Below are 19,642 nucleotides of genomic sequence, written 5' to 3' on the forward strand. Positions count from 1 at the left end.
CCCTCTTGCGCTGCAGATCTGGGGTATTGCAGATTTCCCCCTATAGGCTTATAGTCGCCCTATAGGTTTCCAAAACCCTTTCTTTAAGGGGAGATCAATATTAGCAGTGCCCAAACCAGACACTATGCAATCCTATACCAAAGAGCCCCTATGGGGACAATAACATCATGTAAATAAGGGAGAAAGCAACTCTGAGGGAACAGGTAAACAGAAGGAAAAGAAAGCAAGAAACGTAAAGAAATAAAAACTTATTTTTTTTAAAAAAAGGAGAAAAAAGAAAATCTACTGTATAATAGTCATATTGTAATGAAACCTCCCAGTGTTCAGTAGCCTGATGTATGAGAGGTACCTGAGAATGAGCTTCAAGCCTCCAGCAGGCCTCGCAGGATGGGATTTGCCCTACCCAAAGATCGGAGTTACGTCTTCCAGGATTATGCAAGATGGCTGCTCAGGCTTCCAAATGTGTTGGCAAATGGGGAGCTGCAGCTCAGAGGTGGATGTGGTCAGCTGGAGGTCCTGGAGACAGGATGCAGTTGGTCCGGCAGGCATCCTAGAGGTCCATTGTGTTTGGTGTGGTTGTGGGATCCTGGAGGTCGGGTGCAATCAGTCGGTCTGGGGTCCCGGTGATAGGGCGCAGTCAGTTGGTCTGGGGGTCAGCTTCAGAGGTCTCAATCCATTCCTCAGGGCTCAAGGTGAGGTTGAACATCATGGAGGAAGAGTGTGTCAGAGGGAAGCAGCTCACATTATGATCGGAACCAGAGAGAGAGTCATTCCTTGTTTTTAACAATTATTACACCCACTGATCCTACCACCTTTGGCATTGTCCATCATTCCCTTCATGTTCTCACGTCCTTCCATAGCCAAGTCCACAATCCATCTTTATAATCATTCTCTTGCACATATTTCCAACTCCTTTGCCTCTCCTCTCCCTTTTAATTTTCTCCTGGAAAGACCCTACACTGTAAAGACTATTTTCTGCATCTTGTAGCTGCATGAAAAGCACAATGAAGAAAAACACTCTACCATGTGGACTGGTCTCACATTAAATTTATGATCAAAGTGGATTCTTAATTCTGCTCAACAATCAAACCATACTTCCTGGTTCATTCACATTCCTATTCATTTTGACCGTTTCACATCTTCTATTCTCTTCTCAAACTTCCAACAAATTGTTGTTCATATTTATTTTTCAGTTGATAGTCTCTTCCGATCTCTTTTCCTGTTAATGACACTATCCATACTCCTGCCCAAGGCCAACACTTCAACTTTACCAGATGCCATCCACTTTTTTCCTGCTCAAAAATGTCGCTCTGGCAAATATTCCCTCTTTTTCCTATGTCATAAATGTTTCTTCTGCTGCTGAATCTTTCCCATAAGCAGAAAAACATGGCAACACTGCTACCATTTAAAATTACTAATAAGCTCTCTCATTAGCTTACTTGCCCTCCAGCCTGCACTACATTCCACTCCTTCCTTTTACAACAAAAATCCTAATTTGTAGCTGTCTATATCCAGTGGCTCTAATTTAGCTGCATCCATTCTTTTCAGAATCAACTCCCAACAGTCCCAGCCAAGCTGCTCATCATAAGACTTCCCTTCATAGGTGATGGCTAAATTCAACAAGAAATGTTCGGTCCTCATAATTTTGATGTTTCAACAGCATTTGGCACATTCACTCACTCTTGAAATACTTTCATGGCTTGGCTTCCAGGACACCACAGGTAGCTGGTTTTCCTCTCTCTTTTCCCAGGCTTGCAAGCATTGACTTCTTTCCCATTTAGACATTTACTCACTCTTTTTCTCAGGGGCATCATCCTGTGGTTAAATACTATTTACATACTTCATGGTAGAAAGGCACAGTGGAGGAAAGTCGCTCAGCTCACAGCAGCTGGAAAGCAGAGAGAATGGCAGGGAGGAGCCAGAAACAGATACAGTCCCCAGGACCAGGCCCCAAGTGCCTGACTTCCTCTGGCCCTGCCCCACCTGCCTGTAAATCTGTTCAAATTAATAATTCATCAAATGGATTGATCCACTGATGAAGTCAGATCACTGGAGATCCAATCATTTCACCTCTAAACACTGCTACACTGCCAAACACACGAGGTTTGGGGGGACATTCCAGATCAAAATCATAACAAAAGTACACAATTTTATTAGTATTGACAAATGTACATAGTTATGCAACAAATCAAGATAATAGAATATTTCCATCAGCTAAAAATATTTCCATTTTCTTGTAGACAAGCCCTTCCCCACCCCAACTCCAGCCCCTAGTAATCACTAATCTGCTGTCATTATAGTTTTCTTTTCTAGAATCTCAGGTAAATGCATTCATATACTATGTGATATTTTGAGAATGATTTTTTTCCACTTAGCATAATGCCTTTGAGATGAATCCACATCACTGCCTCTATCTGTAGTCTTTTAATTATTACTGAGTAGAATTCCATATATAGATGTACAATTTGTTTGCTCATTCCCAGTTGACGGACATTGGGATTTTGCCTATTAAAAATAAATATTCACATACCACTCTTTGGATATGATACTGTAGTTTTGATTTTTATTCTCTTAACTTATAACATTTAGAATATTGTTTATATAATTCATACAAATTATTTGGTGAAGCATCCACAAATTTTTCAAAAGCTATTTTTGTTCCCAGATGTTTATTATTGTGTTATAAGAGTTATTTTGATATCATGGACACAAATTCTTCATATGTTTTGTCAATATCTTCTTCCTATCCATAGCTTGCCTTTTCCTTAACAGTGTGTTTTGAAGAGCATTTTTTCATCTCAATTAATTCTTTTTTACCATCATTTTCCCATACGACTCATGCATTTTATGTCTTAAAAAGTATTTGCCTACATCAAGGTTACAGAAGTATTTGCCTATGTTTTCTTCTATAACATAATTAATTAGGGACGGAAAAGTTCTAATCTCAAAATCTATGCTACATTCCTAAACCAATGGTTCTCCAACTTTAGTGAGCAAAAGAATCACCTGGTTATTGTTACAAACTCATATTCTCTTCCCACCACCATCGATCCTAATTATGGAAGTGTGGAACAGGGTCTACAAATCCCCATTTAACAAAAACCACAGGCAGTTCTAAGGGCACAGTTGGAGAATCAGCCTTCAGACAGCACTGCTCCAAGTTCAAGTTGTTCTCATCTTCCTGTTCCCTAGCTTCATCTTAGATGCCTTCTTAATAGTGGCCAGAAGGTGGCAGAGCAAAATACCCAACTCCAAAAATACATAACCAAATACAGTGGGCACTGCGTATCCCTGGGTTCCACATCTATGGAACCATTGAAAATATTTGGAAAAAAGTGTCTGTTCTCTTTTTCTTGTCAGTATTGCCTAAACAATACAGAACAACAACTATTTACAAAGATTTACATAAGTAGTCTAGAGATAAGCCTACTCCGCTCTACCCACTGGAGTGCTTTAATAAATCTGTACTTTATCTGTTACTTCTGTGTGTCCTGCTGAATTCCTTGTTCAGGACATAAAGGAAATGGACTTCAGCTGGACATCCCAAGGATAACAATGGGACATCCTTGAAAGTCCCAAAGCATTTTATTTCAAGAGTTGCCATAATGTCTTCTTTATTATGCTTTCCCCTCAAATCAGATCAGCTTCTGAGTTCAAGACTGCCAAGAAATGATTGGCCAGTAATCTGAGAACCACCTCTCCTAAGTGAGAGGAGGGAAGAAGTCAAGAAACAGACAAAAAGGTCAAAGTTTAAACAGACACCGTCCCAAACTGCCCTCTTCTTCCCTGTCCTCCTTTCTGTGAAGTGAGGATGGTTTTGTACACTATGAAAAGTAAGCCACACAATACTGTATTCTCTGCTGTTATCCCTGATCTTCTAGTAAATGCTTGTCAGTGGCTACAGTGTGGTCTCCACCTTGTTGTGGGGAATTCAGGAGGGGCTGTATGCCCTAGCTCAGCCTGGTGCTAAAGACAGAGATTTCAACATCTTCTCTGGGGCCAGGGTGGAGTGGCCACAGTGATTAGTGAGATCCTCAAGGGGTGGAGCACAGTATTCTTGACTGCAGTCTTGTGGGCCTTCCTCCACAGAACCTCACTCTGCTGCCAGCTGTGGAGGACCCAAGTGTTAGTCAATGAGAAAATCCATAGATTTCCTTTTAGGGAGCATCAGCAGCATACTGGTTCTATTCAAATTTCTTAAAGGTTGTGGTAATACCTCTTTATCTTTAGCACCCTGTGTTTTCCAAAGGATTGGTTTTTGTTGTGTTTTTTGCACTAGGGATTGAACCCAGGGGCACTTTACCACTGAGCCACATCCCCAGGCCTTTATTTGAGACAGGGTCTCACTAAATTGCTGAGGCTGGTCTCAGACTTGCAATCCTCCTGCCTCAGCTTCCCCAGTTACTGTGATTAGTGGCATGTGCCACTGCACCTGGCTCCAAAGGATTGTGTTTTTCAACAATACCTCCTTTAAAAAAAAATTCCATAGTCATTCAAAACTATGACCCTTTTAGTCAAATTACTTGAAAATAAAACCTTAATTTAATGAATCATGGCTTAAACTATCCTTTACTCACTAATAGGGATATGGTTGGAGGATATTAATAGCCATTCACATTGTGCTTCATAATTACAAAGCAGAATATCTATAGAACTATATTTGATTTTTCACTAACAAAACAGTGCTCAAAATCTAAGGCCAAAAAAATTTTTTAAGTGATGAAAATATGTGAACCAGGAAAGTAAATCTTCATAAAAGTTGTCAGCCTATAATTTAATAGGCTTAGAATTACTCTAATCTTTTCATCTCCAAATATCCCTTAAAATTAAAAGCCTATGAAGGTACATACATGAATCAGGTAGAGTGATTCACACAGGCACCCTGAGAATTTTGGACTCCTACCAGCTTCCTTAAGTCTGTAGCATTATTTAAATCACAGGAAGTCTTGAGCAGAGAAGAAACAAGAGGAAGTCTATGTATTATTTTTGGAACTTGATTGTTAAGTGAACAGGTTACACATGTCTAGCTTCTCCAACTGGTCAGGCATTCAAATAAAGACTATGGAAATATACTACTTGTTTATGCACACAGAAAACAACTGTAACCTGTACAGGATATAACAATTATTACATAAAGTAACCATCATTTATTACTTTATGTAATAAAGTACACTTATACTACATGACATTAACTCTTTGAAGATACCAAGAAAGCCTTTGTTCCTATAATATACTAAATTAGAGGTAGAAATAAGATTCTGGACATTGACAACACTAGCAGAAACAGGTTTCTGTATGTCTTTTAGCACAGTATTTCTCAAGCTGTATTGTGCATGTGAGTCCCCTAGGAATCTTCTGTTCAGATAAGAATGGGCAGGGCTTGAGATCCTGCAGTTCTAAGGACCCCCTCAGGTGATGTCACTGGCCCATGCACACACATTTTAAAGAGCATGAACAGAAGAACTGTAGTGTCTGTGGTACGGGTAAAATTGCTCTGCCTGGTATTCTCATAAGTACCTACTGCATACAGCCCTGGACACAGTTAACCAAACAAGAAGTAATCAAAGATCTTATCCTTGTAGAGTTAAATAACATGTATTGTTTCTATCAAGTACCAAAAATAAGGGTGACAATATTTATTACACTGTTAGAAATGTGTAATCATTTATTGAAGCATAAATATCCTGTGCTTCATATCACCAGTATGAAGGGTAAGAAGAGAGATAACTGGAATAATGAATTGGAAGATGAAATTAAATTCAAACATATAAGTTTCAAAAATATAGGCAGTACAATTAGGAGGAATATAAAAACCAGTAGCAAAAGGAAGGCAGAATAGAAGAGTTTGGAAAAGAGACTTTGAGAAGGGAAGAGAAAGTTTTCTTGGTTCACATTTGAAAGTGCTCCAAGTAAGCAAAACGGAGTTGCTGAGGATCACTTGGCCCCTGTTATTTCCCTATTTCTACCTCTGCTCAGTTCCAATAAGCTAAAAAAAAAAAAAATTTTGTCCTCAACATTCCTGCAACCTATAACCCTGGTTAAATCATAATCCATCCTTTAGTCTATGTTTGTAAATAATTCCCCATTCTAATAGTGGTTAGTTGTCCCACTGTGATAAAATCCTTCCTGGTGTGTCATTACAGTTCCTTGCTCTAACTTCTTAATTTGAGAGGAAAACTGAGTTTTCTTCTTAAAATTAAGCCCATATTTGGTATCACAATTAAAAGGATAAGATATTAATGCATTTCCTTTTAATTATCTACTGAAATCACTACTGGTTGAAGTCATTACAACAAGCCATTATAAAACAGTTTACATAAAATGTTACGCTATTTTTGAAACAGGTAGAGTGACTTTTATTTGTTCTACACAGAATAGCCTTTCACCTAATGTAAACAAAACAAATGTAAGGGTTAAGCTGACATCATAATACATAACTCATTCTAAATTCAGAGAAATAATGTGGCACTTTTGTCACTATCCTGTCTATGAGAGTAAGAGAAGAGACCACTGGATACAGGATATAGGAGACACCGTATGAGGTCTTCTAGGAGAGCTTTAAGGACCCCCACTTCGAGAAAATAATTTGCTGATTAGTGGGATTGAGCACAAGGGCTTTAAGGATGTTATGCCAGGAAAAAGGACCTTCCGTAGGAGCCCACTGCAGAAAAGGGCACTGCTGGGGTTCTTCAGCTCAGCTGCAAGCATCGTTCCTGGAAACACAGACAGCACATACCTGCACTTTGAAAGGATGCCAGCATTTATTATTCTTTCCATTTTTGGTAACTTACACAATGTCTGGGGAATGGAGTGTACTTCACTAATTAGGCAAAGATTCAAGATATTTCAAGGTCTAAGATTATAATAGATGCAAGAAAATTAAAATGTTAGGCTTTTTTTCACTCTAATGTTAGGGGGGAAAAGAAGTTAAGCAAAATATTATGTACTAACAGTTGTATTTAATTGTAATACCTAGAGGGTCTGCATATTCATTTTTTTATCTTTTTCACTTCATATTCACATGTATATATCTAGCAAATATTTTTAAAGGTTACGTATGTATATTTTGCTTTATATTCATAAAAAAATTGGTAAGAAAATGTAACTGATAATCTTATAGAGGATGCAAAGAGTGACACTATGAGAGATTTGGAGAAGGTTTATGCACATGTGTTGGAAATTTTATGCATAGATAGGACTTTTTGTTAAAGAGAATTCACATTCCCTTGCCTCTTAAAAAGATTAGACTAATAAGTGAGGCGTCTCGCCCCTACTTCCAAGGTCTTCCCCAAGAATTCTGGGCTATCTGAATTAGGAAAAGTAATAGAGACATTGTACAAGCCCTTTCTCAATCTTTTCGGAGCCATTCTGTCAGCCTGAGGCATGCACTTCTTTATTGTTTTAGTGTCTGCGATACCCATGTTACTGCCCCCATGGAACACAAGAAAATAAAACCACACAGACAGCAAGACTTCTCTCTGTTGTCCACTGCTGTATCTCAAACAATGCCTAGCATACTCTGGGGATGCTACAGATAAATATTTTTTAATAAATTAATTAACACCCCATTGCTTTCTATTATGTGTTTCAAGGCCTGCCCCTTCAAAGAGGCAGGCAGCTGTCCCTCCATGCCCAGGGCTGTCAATTGATCTGATTCAGAGATGAAGTCTGACAAATCCACTATGTCTGTACTCCTAGGCCATGTGCTCCAATCCAGTTCCTGCCAGTGCTGGAACTCACATTTGATCTCTATCTGCTGGCTACCTAATTTATCCCTCACTTGGCTCCAAACTCAAAAGGAAAAGGAAGATATTACTTATTGAGTCCTCTCAAACCATGATGTTTTTATCATTAAAACTTTTCACTTTAAGTGGGCTTATTGTGTTAGAGAGCTATTTCTTTTTAAGAGATAGGCATACACTTCTCCTGCTTGTTAACATGCTTGAGTAACAAGCATCAATCCAGTAAGTAAACATATTCTTTACCAAATGCATGGAAAGTTGGGGGGTCAATGAGGCCTGCAAACCCCACAACCTTTTCACCTCTTGCTATGATCTGAATATCTATGTCCCTGCCTACCAAATGTATATGTTGAACCCTGATCCCCAATATGATGGTATTAAGAGATGGGGTCTTTGAGGTATGATTGGGTCATGAGGGTAGAGTTGTAATGAATAGGTTTACTGTCCTCATAAAGGAGGAACACGAGAGTTGTTTTGTTCTTTTGCTCTCCCTCAGAACCAAAAAGAGGGACTTTGAATCAGACACTGAATCTGCTGGTGACTTGATCTTGAACTTCTCAGCCTCACAACTGTAAGAAATCCATTTCTGTCATTTATTAGCTCCCGAGTATATAGTATTTTGTTAAAGCAGCTTGAACAGACTAAGCTCCTCTTTAGACCCCTAACAGGATGCGTTTGTTCCCAAAGAGCATCCCGACATGGGCTCTCTTAACTCCTTTCCCCTCAGAGTATCTGTGGTCCAATAAAATTTCCCTGCCCCAAGAAAGCTGATGTGAGAATGCACTGTGTTTGGCAGAACTTAACATGAACTCCTACTAAAAGGCTAATATACTTTTGCTTTCTCTTCATTTTCAGACAGTGGCCACCCAACCTATTTCTGAGCATCAGAAAACTCCACATGCATCCAGTATAAGGTTGCTGCCCCCATCCTCATGCAGTTCTCATGTGCCTATGCATTGGAAACCAATGAGACACACAGCTCTCCTAGGACTTTCTCAAATACCTCTAAGAAGGAGTTGTAGAAACCTGGGTTCTCCTGCTAGAATCTTATGCCTAGAGGTTAATAACCAGCCACCTGGAGTGTCTTGCAAAATTATAACCACTGAGTGACCACACATGACCTCATTTAGGCCATCATTGACCTCAAGAATTATTCACAGGCTTAAAAAGAGAGGCAAATATCTGTCCAGGGGAATTATTGGCACTCTTTTCCTTTAAAGCTCTAAGGCAGTAGGGCCACATGCCACAAATAACATTCAAACCAAAATAGCAAATGAAAGATTACCATTGTTACAACAAGGAAATGGATGTGTTGACATGGGGCAGGAGGGTTGAATATATATCTATCCTTTTACTGGTTGTTCTAAACACTGCTATCTGCTTGCTAGATCCTGTTGGAGAAGTTGGACTCACACCTTCCTAAATCTTAAAGCCTAAAAATACATTTTCCAGCAGTACAGTAACTAGAAACAAAATTACTCTATAGTCAAGCAATCTGGAAATGGTGTGAAATTCATTTTAAATGTGATATTAGCCAAACATTAAGATCAATAGTTTACAGGAGCAGGAAATTTTTCAATTAGATTTACATGTAACTTAAGAGACACTAGCTTCCTAATTTCTTACATTTTCAGAGCTTATAAAAGCAATCCATCCTGGCTATATATTTCAATCACCAGGTAGGGTAAAAATATGTTTTATGAAATTGACAAATGCCTGAGTTGCCCACTGGTGCAGAGGGAAGAAATAGAGCAGGAAAAAACAAAAGATGACAACAACATCGACAAAACCAACGCCCATTACCTACTAAGATTTTAGACAGCAGAATTCCCTACAGATTCTTGTGGGATTTCTTCCTTGGTCTGATTTCCCTTAGAGGTAATAATCTATATGGGACCTCTACTATTAAAGGTTGAGTGAGTCATCAGTGCATTCTATATGTCCAGCCACCCAGAGCCTTCCACATATTCTTCTCTTGATATTCAGAGTAGAACAAGTCACAGAGCCTATGTTTCCTCTGATACAAAGGTATTCCAATGAGGCCACTCTCTGAGAGGATGAGGGTTCCCCGTATTTTAACTTGCTGGAAACTGATTGTAAAGGGAAACATGTTCTTTTGTTTTTTGTTTTGAGAGAACAGCTAAGTTAATATGAAATTGCCTTAGATTTCAAACAGCCAGTGACATCTAATAGGTAAGAGACTAGACTCTGACAGAGCAGAAATCTGGCTTTGTTTTGCCACTTCCTAATCCATGTGACACTGAGAAAGTAACATGAAGTGAGCATTAATTTCTAAGGCAGTGTTCAAAGTACTGTACTTAGATTAGGTAATTGCCTCAAAAAGATCCTATAAATGAGATAACTAATAAGGAAAAAGTAAGTAATAAAGCTCAAGATCACAGAGCACCTAAAATTAAGAATTGGGATTAAGCCCAGATAGCCCTGTTGCTAAAGCCTGTATCCTTAACTACTCCATGGGTGGTTTTTAAATTTTAAATGTGACCCATTGCAAGAAACATTTATTATGACCAATGGTAAAAAATATATTCTATAATAAAACCCATTACACATATATCTTTGCATGAACACCATATAGATACAGATCTAGATATATATATATAATTTTATATAATTTTATATATATAATTCAAACTAAAATGTACTCTTAATACATACAATGCACTAATATGTTATAATTACATTGCTTAAAAACTATGTTGATCACTCACCACAAAACTGAATTTAAGGTCCACTGAGTCATGACTTGAAATTTGAAAAACCAGAGACTACAATTCTTTTTGCCTCTATAGGAGTTCCGTGAGGATTAAATAAGTTAACATATACATAACATATGCAGAGGACTTCACATAACCCCTGGCACATACTGGGTGCTCCACACATGGTAGCCATTATTTACCTTGCAAACTAGCTGTAATTATGGAAAGCAGAGACACTAGGGGAAAATCCGGATTGGGGTATAGATAATTCTCTTGTCAATTAGGTCTGTCATTGGCTGTGACAGGGAATTTCCCCATTATTTTTAACTTGTATTGATATGGAAATCTATTTTGGGAAAGAGGACTGGCTTATGGTTAGCTCTGATTTTCTCATCTCCACCAAAAAAGGGGAAATTAAAGTGGTAACACCTTCCTTGTAGAACCCAGTAATTCTAACTTACTAGTCTACCTTCACATCCAGCACTGCATACAATCATCTGTACAGAGTTGGTCTTCAAAAGGAGTTCTGCTAGGGAGAAATACTCATTTCTTATGGATGTTCCAGCAAATCAGCAGAAACTTAATGACTTAAAACAACACCAATTTATCACACCATTCTGGAGGTCAGAACCTGAATGGGCCTAAAACCAGGGTGCCAGCAGGGGGTTCATTTTTAAAAGTTCTAGGGAGAACCCACTTCCTTGCTCTCTTCAACTCCCTTCCACGGGCCATCTGTGCTCCTTGGCTCACAGCCCCTTCTTCCACCTGGAAAGCAGCAAGGACAGGTTGAACCCTTCTCCCATGGAGCCACTCTAACTCTGACCCTGACTGAGTTGTCCCATCTTCTCTAACTCTTCTGCCTCTCTCCTCCATCTCTGAAGCATTTTTGTGATTGTGTGGGGTTCATCTGAATACTCAGGACAATCTCCCTTTTTAAGATCCTTGATGTAATCACACCTTCAAAGTCCCTCTCTTACCATGTAAGGTAACATGGGAGGTACTGGCGATTAGGAGGTGGACCTCTGGTGGGGTTAGTAGGGTGGTGGGAGTGGGGGTACACAACTATTCTGCCAAACACAGGGACAAATCATAAAATTGTAATTAAGCTTTAACAATAACAACACATAAAATTTATTGAACATTACTATGTGGCAGGTATTCTGTTCAGTGTTATTACTTACCTTCGATCATTTCCTCGGTAAGAAATAAAATTATGAGGCAAATTGTCCAAACTTTTATACAAATAGGTTTGCTTGGGTAGCAAACCTGGGCTGCCTGACTTCAAAAACCATATTCTCATCTACTGCCTTCACATAACTAAGTACTGAATATATGCACATTTAATGGTTCAAACTTTTCTCTATCACATATTTCTTTTACTCTTTTCTGCCAAAGACCTTATCTTGAACAATTTAATTTTTTACTAACCAAATATGAACTTTTAATTATAACATCTGATAGTTTTTCACTAATCTCTTTGCCTCTTTTCAAATTTATACTTTTCAGCCAAAAAATGCAACTTAAAATTTTATTTAACATACTTTGAGTTTTTGCCATGCTGAAAATAACACCTTTGTAGATGTCCAGTGTCTGATGGTTTGTCCCAGATGGAAATAATGACTTAGGATTTCAGAAAAGAAAAAAATGAAAAGCAGATGGAACAGAGAGAAGAGATGGAGTCCAGCTTCAGTTTCAAAGAAGCATAAATTTCAGATAGGCCAAAGAAGAACAAAGAACAAGAACGGTGTTGAGCAAGTGGAACAGTACATGTAGGTATGATAAAAGCTTATTAGGTAGAACTGGAAAAGATGAATTAAAGATGAATAAAGCATCGAGGCCTTGAAAGATGGGTAAATAAAGTCCAGGGTAACCAGGCAGGAAAACACCTAATCTAGAAAGTTTCTGGGCAGGAATATTTGAGTTTGGTAAGGTTAGTTAGCTCTAGAATAAAGATTAAGAAAAAAGAAGGGGGTTAGAAACTGGCAATTGCAGTCACCAGGTGGGAAAGGTGAGTGGGATATATGAAAGGGTTAAAAATAACTTTTCACAATGTACCCTTTTGATTCTTCTAAACTTTATATAATGCACATGTATGAGATAGAAATACATAGACACATGTGGATATCAGACTCTCCTTACTGACCAAAGTGCCATTGAGTAAAACCAGGCATCTTCTCTTACTATACCTAAGAACTCGTAAGTCACAGCCCATTCTGTATGCTGCCTCCCCACAACCTCCTGCCTGTAAAACTACTTTGGCCATTTTCTTGTTTGTGTAAAAAATTTCTCCTTCAGCTTCTGTCTACCTACCTCAACCTAAATATCAACTCTGGGCCGGTGCACAAGCATTGTATAGTACTTTTATATGGTTGCCTAACTTGCATGAGAACATACTTTGTAACTGACTCAGAAATCTCACAGGATACAGTCATTTACCCCAAGGACCATGGTCAGTGATAAAGTCACAAGGCAAACACAACTCAAATTAGTTCAGTGTTCTGGCTCAGACATTGCCTGCCAGTTGGTTTCATCCCCACCAGAATTCCCATGCTCCCATTTCCTCATCAGTAGACAGGCACCAATATTTATCTATTCAAATAACTATGCACTTCAAAGGAAGTTTTTATCATATAGATCAACAGGTATCCTATTGTTACTTAGTGTTTCATTTTTAAAAATTAACTAACAAAATAACTCAATTGTTGGTTTATGGGAAGATATTGAACCTTTGTACTTTCTACATGTGTTTCACTATTGTTTCACTTATGTTTGTATGACTGGAAAGCTCCACAGTCAAAGCAAACACACCATCATGCCAAGGCTGCCAATCTGTTGCATGAATGCTCCTGAGGCAAATGGAGGGCTTCAGAGTCCTTTGACTGTTTTGAGATTTAGGGGAAGGATTGGATTAGAAAACAAATCCTTAATCAAGTTGAGGTATAACTGCATTCAGAGTCAGGGCATTAAGCTCTTGCTAAAAGTTATATTTTCTACATGAAATTATATAAACAAATACAAGTTGTAGCAGGCATAGGAGAGATAATAAATCAAAACCAAACTAGCACAGCTAGATCCTAAAAGCCAGTTTGCTTACTCTTCACACATTTGCCAATTGCCATGTATAAGATCACAGGCTACACTGTATGAAAGAAAGTATGACTTCTGATTTCCTGATCCACCTGGAACATGTTAGTCAGTAAAAAAATATTTATTGAGCTTCCCACAAGAGAATAATTTTAGAAACAATATTAACAGAAAAATATACAAAGTGGAATAATTGCTAAGCCTCTAAAAACTATTCACACTTTTTCTGAGACTCTTAGAAAGTAGGATATCCTGTTTTTCCATAAGTACTCAACATAATATTCATCCTCAAAACAACACTAAACTAAAACAAAGACAATGATATAGCAGAGCAGGATCCAAAACTTAACCAATGTGTTGGAGTTCTTGAAGTACTAGCACATACCTATTCTCATTTGCTTTTCCTGGAACTCTAATAAATGACAAAGATAAGTTCCATCAAGGATAAGCAAAGTGGGTACCAAAATGAAGACTGGGCCTGAAACCAAGCATATAATGGTACTCAACTCTTAACACATTTCATTGCTGTACAGGGCATGAAAATACAGACCTGATTAACCATGACTACTGATCCCTTGTAGTATGCAGGCCCACTAGTGGTACTGAATAATGTGTTCTCATTATTGGACTTTATAGTCCTCTCTAAAATGCATCATATAGACTCTAGAAGAACTTCCTTCCTGTCCGTAAAAACAAAAAATGGTTCTCTCTTATAAAGTGCACCTTCTTTCCTTAAGTATACCCTAATCATTTATATCCTACAAAATACCACTGATTGAATTCCTTATTCACTACCTCCCTGATAACTCTCTCTTTAACATAAACACTGCTGAACCTTTTCACTGTGCTTCCGTTAAATATTTGTGTATATATTCACAGGTATACTCTGGTATGTCTAGCAGGCAAGGGACTTAATGACCGAGAGGTTTCATACATTTAATTCAAATACGTGCATAATGTTGATGGAGGGATATTAGAGATTGAACCAGTACCTCACACATGATAGAAAAGCACTCTACCACTGAATTACATCCCTAATCAATTCTGTTTTTGTTTTTTTGAAACAGGGCCTCCCTAAGTTGCCCAGGCTGGTCTCAAACTTGCAATCCTCTTGCCTCCACTTCCCAAGAAACTGGAATGATAGGTACACTCCACCTGGTTGGCTTTGTATGCATTATTTGAGTACTCACTAAGTAGAAATATAATAATAACTTTATTCTAATGAGTTCACCCCCTCGTTACAAATAGCTTCAAATTTATGATATCTGGTTCTGATGTTTACATGTCTAGGTTCAAGTTTTTACTTAGCTCTAAGGTATTATATCATGAACTAAATTAATGAGGACTCTCTGATGAACCTGAATTAGACTAAGGTTTACTTATAGATCTATCACTTCCTGCTTGTAATACTTGAGGATGATCACTCTACTTTTTAGGCTCAGGATTACCTTCTTTAAGTTGGAAATTATTGACAAGAATACCCACTACCATCCCTCCCTCCATTCTGGACATTTCATTCTAGGAGGAGAGTCTTTACTGGAGTAACTTCCTCGTCTCTCTCTGTGCACCAACCATTCCCCATTCCTCCCTAGACCCAGTGCTCCCTCCTAAAAGAGGAGAAGTATCTTATCTGACTTGTGAGTCTGGGAACATGGTAGCTCATCCCCTCTTTCTGGAAACTTCCTGCCTTCAGAGAGAATGCCTTTTGCTTTATCCCTCCATGCCAGACATTTGACAAGGGCAGGACTCCACGAGGACAGGCCTGAGTGTGTCCTTCCTGTGGTCAAGTGGTAACAGGATTCACAAGATGGCTTGCCCAATATATCTAAATCATGTTCCCCAAATTTCAGTAATTAAGTTCACATTTTGGTCTCCATCCACACTGCTCTTGCTTACCTCATTGGTTCCAAACTTTAGATGAAGGATATCATGTATTAGCCTCATTATGGTCACACTGAAGACAATATGTTACAAGACTATCTTTAAACATGTTGTATTTTGTGGTATGTAAAACATCTTTTATATATAAGGAGTTCATATTTCAATTTTATCAATTTCTTTCATGTATCTATTTACTTAATACATTTTTAAGATGTTTTTATTCATTCTAATTATACTTGAAGCAAAATATCTTCCATCCAAAGTTTTCAGTTGATCTGGCTAACTTTGTAATATTTCATAAAATTTTAATTTTCTAAATAAGTAATAGGAAATACACTGCTTGGATGTACCCTATAATTTAGAATATACTCTTTGAATATTGGCCATAAAAACTTTTTGAAATTGGCACTTTTTTTCATAACTTTACCTCTGTGAATTATAATGATTTTTAAACATGGACTTTCTCAAGTCACTACTTGAGAAAACAAAACTGGAAATAATCATACCAGATAATTCGGCATGCTTTTAATCTAAAACTTGGAGTCTTCAAGTTGCTGTGATATGTAGCATCCTCCTACAGCCCAAGGTGATAAAGGTGAATTATTATCACTTTGTTTATGATCCTAGGCACTGGTAAACACAATAAATATAGCTCTGTCTTCATGGAGCTCCCATTTGAAACAAGAGCATAACATTTCATAAATTAGCTTTGACAATCACCTTGCAAAATTGATAATTCTCATACTAAAATTAACAAGGCCACAAACACTTTATTTGGAGAAGGGAAACTAATATTCATTGAATATACCCTTACGTACATAATCTTAATTCTCGCAGTATCCTTAAGAAAGGTATTATTATCACTACTTAGATAAAGATACATGGCTCATTAAGATTATAATACTAAAAAGATCACACACATTAAAGGAGACTAACTCATCTCCATCCAATTTTGAAGTCCTTACTTTTCTGCTAAAATTAATGAAATAGTGTCAATTATAACCTAAGTCAAAATTGTTATGATAATGAGAAATATTTTTAAAGGAAAAAATGAGGTATATGAAGATCTGGTATTATACCTTTGTAGGCAGCAACATAGAGAGCTTACATGTCCCTTATAGAATTATTTCCATAAAGCTTAAATAATTCCTAACAGTAAACTATTATTACAGCCACATTAACACTCTAAGATTGGCAGACTGCCCTTCTTTAAAAGATATCCTTGTTCATAGATAAAGTAACTCTTCATATTAAAGTGTGTAGATTTATATCAAATAATTCACACTCCGTCTCTCAGTGATCCGATACCATTTTATAAGAACAGCTGAATAAATTCAGAATGCAACAATTTGACTTTAGTTCAAATCCAAGCACTCTTACTTAATAGCTGTATGACTTCACACAAGTCATTAACATTTCTATGCCTCAGTTTCTTCATCTGTAAAGTGAGAAAGTGAATAGCACTTCCTCTATTGTTGTTTTGTATTAAATGCTATTACAAGGGCATGCCTATAAGAGTGCCTGACACATAGTAAACATCTTATAAGTGTTAGCTGTTATTGCTCTTGTTGTTTTTAAGAAATTTAGTACCTTGGGTTCATATCTGGATAATTCGCAAACAACATGGAGTATGAGATTACAGCTAGCCAGAGTATTCTCACAAGGTCTGGGCTCTGAAATAGCTCTAATACCATAGAGAAATATGTAGAAAAGTCAGAGGAACCAGCTCTCTGCCTGAGATACAGACAATGAGAACTCCTAGCTGGGTAATAACTACTCTAAGAACTCATCCAAGTCTTTTAATCAATGACCAGGAACACATCTGCAGGTATACAAAGCTGAGGGTATTTATTTACTTATTGCAAAGAGAAACAAATACCATGGGAAACCACGGGCATCTCAATAAGACAATGTTAGAAAGACTTTAGTATAGGATTCCAGCATTCATGTGCAACTAATTAGAAAAAATAAAATTTTTAAAAATTTTTAAGAAAGAAAAAAAATAGGGATCCTCCCTAGACTGGATGCTGTCCAGAAGCAAGGATGATTCTCTGATTAGGTATCTTAATAATTCTTACCTAAACATTGAGAAACACGAAGTAAGGCTATGCTATAGTTGGAAAATAAACAGTAGTGAGTCACTACTAGCCAAGTAAGGGAGGTGTGTGTTCATTTTCATGGTTTAGACAATGTTCTTATCTTTTCTGTTCAGACATAATCATGATCATCTTATTTTTGTCTTGCTCCACTACAGTCACAAATGCTTTTGTCTAAGGTTCGTGTTCTGTGACAGCATTTATATTCAACAGGAGAACACTGCAGCGTCATTGTGAGCACCAGGCAGTTCCAGGCTAGTAAGGGTTGCTTTTCTAGTTCTCAAAGTAGATAAGAAAGTTTCATTCAAGGGAAAGAACAGATCAGGAAAATAACTATTATTGTTATTATTTATATGTATTGTCAAGTTTACAGTTTTTAAAGTCCTTTTGTATGCACTGTGTAACTTCAGCCTCTCAGAGCAATCCTGGGAAACAAGTAGGCCAGAAGGCCTCCTCATTGCACAACTCCAAGGGCCCCATTCATAATGTATCTCATGTGAATGACACCTCCTCAATGTGAATAACGCCCCCTGGAGTTGTGCAATAAGACTTTCCTGGGAGGGTAGACATCTCTATTCCTTTTGACAATTATGAAAATTGGGTCACAGAAGCTTCTGGAGTGCTTATTTCTCAATAATCCTTAGAGTTTTCCTTAGCAATCTGTTCAGCTGCTGACGATGAATTTCTGATTCAGTCACAGTTTCCACTTTCAAACAATTGTACCAGTTACCCTGTCATGAACTAAACTATACAGACTACTGCAGTAAGAAAGTTCTGCCTTTTTCCACAGCTATGTCTGCCTGCCCAAAATAGAATGCTTAAATGGGTATTAACCTGTTATAACTTCCTTCACCATGTAACTTCCTAAAGCAAAAATAAGTATGTGTGTTGACTAAAAAGTTAATATACCTTCATATATTTTGCTTACAACCTGGGAGTAACAAATGGAGAAAATGATTACGACTTCTGAAAAAAATTTAAAAAGCAAAATATTCTGCTAAATTCCAGGGTTGAAATTTTTAAATGCAGACCAATCTACTAGTTACATACTTCTCCACATTCTTGGAAACCTGCCAGTTAAATCTCAAAGGAAAATGGAATTTCCCATGAAATTTCTCTAATAATAAATTTTTACACAGCACTATATTTTTGTAGCTGGGAAATTCCCTCTTTTCATTAAATTTATCTCCTAAACATTACAGAAAGTGAAACCAAAAACGGAAATACCATGGAATATTATGAAACTGATGCAATTCCCGGAAAGAATATGAACTTTGATTCATATTTATTGGGGAACACTGTTTCTGTAATTTATAAATTGCAACTTCCATCAATTTACCTAACCTCTATGAACCTGGCTTTCATCAAATTAGCACACATGCTTCTGTCTAGTTAACAGGGGAATACCCCGGGACTTCTTACAACCTTGTAATCAAATGTTCTGGTGTCTAGCCCTCTTAGAACACTCAAAGTATTTTGAGGGCAAGAGACCACCACTATTTATGGCACACAAAATGTCAGTTAAATTTATTTGTTGGCATAGGGTTGGTGGGTTTGTCATCTGACAGGGTCCAAGGAGGTCTCTTCAAGAAGGCAGTGGGAACTCAACTTTGCCTCCACAGGTTCTTGACTTAGCCCACTGAAAAGAATTTCAAGCAAGACAAAAGTGAAGAATTATTAAAGGAGCAAAATAAAGGTATATCCAAAGGTAGGGTGTAGAAGCCCCTTACCACTCAGAGAAGACGAGTGACAACCCCAGAGCCAAGCTCTCTGACTCTGTATATGATTTTCCTGCAAAGAAATGTGCAGATTCCCAGTCAAGCTTTCGTAAAAATCAAATTTCACATCAACCATTTGATCTTTGGGGTTTAGAATTTTTTTTTTTTTTTGGTTGATTAAGCAGGCTGGCCATAAATCAGTCATGGGTTGCTTTTGGTGACTTTGAATTTGGTGACATTTACATTGATTATGTTTTTGTTCTAATTGATCTGGTACAAGCACACACTAGAGGTTTTGCTTATCTAACAAAAGAGACAAGTGGGGCTGGTCATGATCACAGATCTGGGTCTCCATCTAGTAAGGGTCTCTTTCTCTTGCTGAGTAAAGATCTGAAATACTAGAA

General features: G+C 37.6%; 1 long non-coding RNA gene across 3 annotated transcripts in view; it reads right to left on the bottom strand.

Moving 5' to 3' along the window:
- LOC306663595 overlaps positions 1-19,642 on the bottom strand; it is a 404,268-nt gene that overhangs the window by 381,311 nt on the left and 3,315 nt on the right. The window lies entirely within an intron of this gene.

This window comes from Sciurus vulgaris (assembly GCF_902686455.1).
Source record: "Sciurus vulgaris genome assembly, chromosome: 1".
NCBI classification, from domain to species: Eukaryota; Metazoa; Chordata; class Mammalia; order Rodentia; family Sciuridae; genus Sciurus; species Sciurus vulgaris.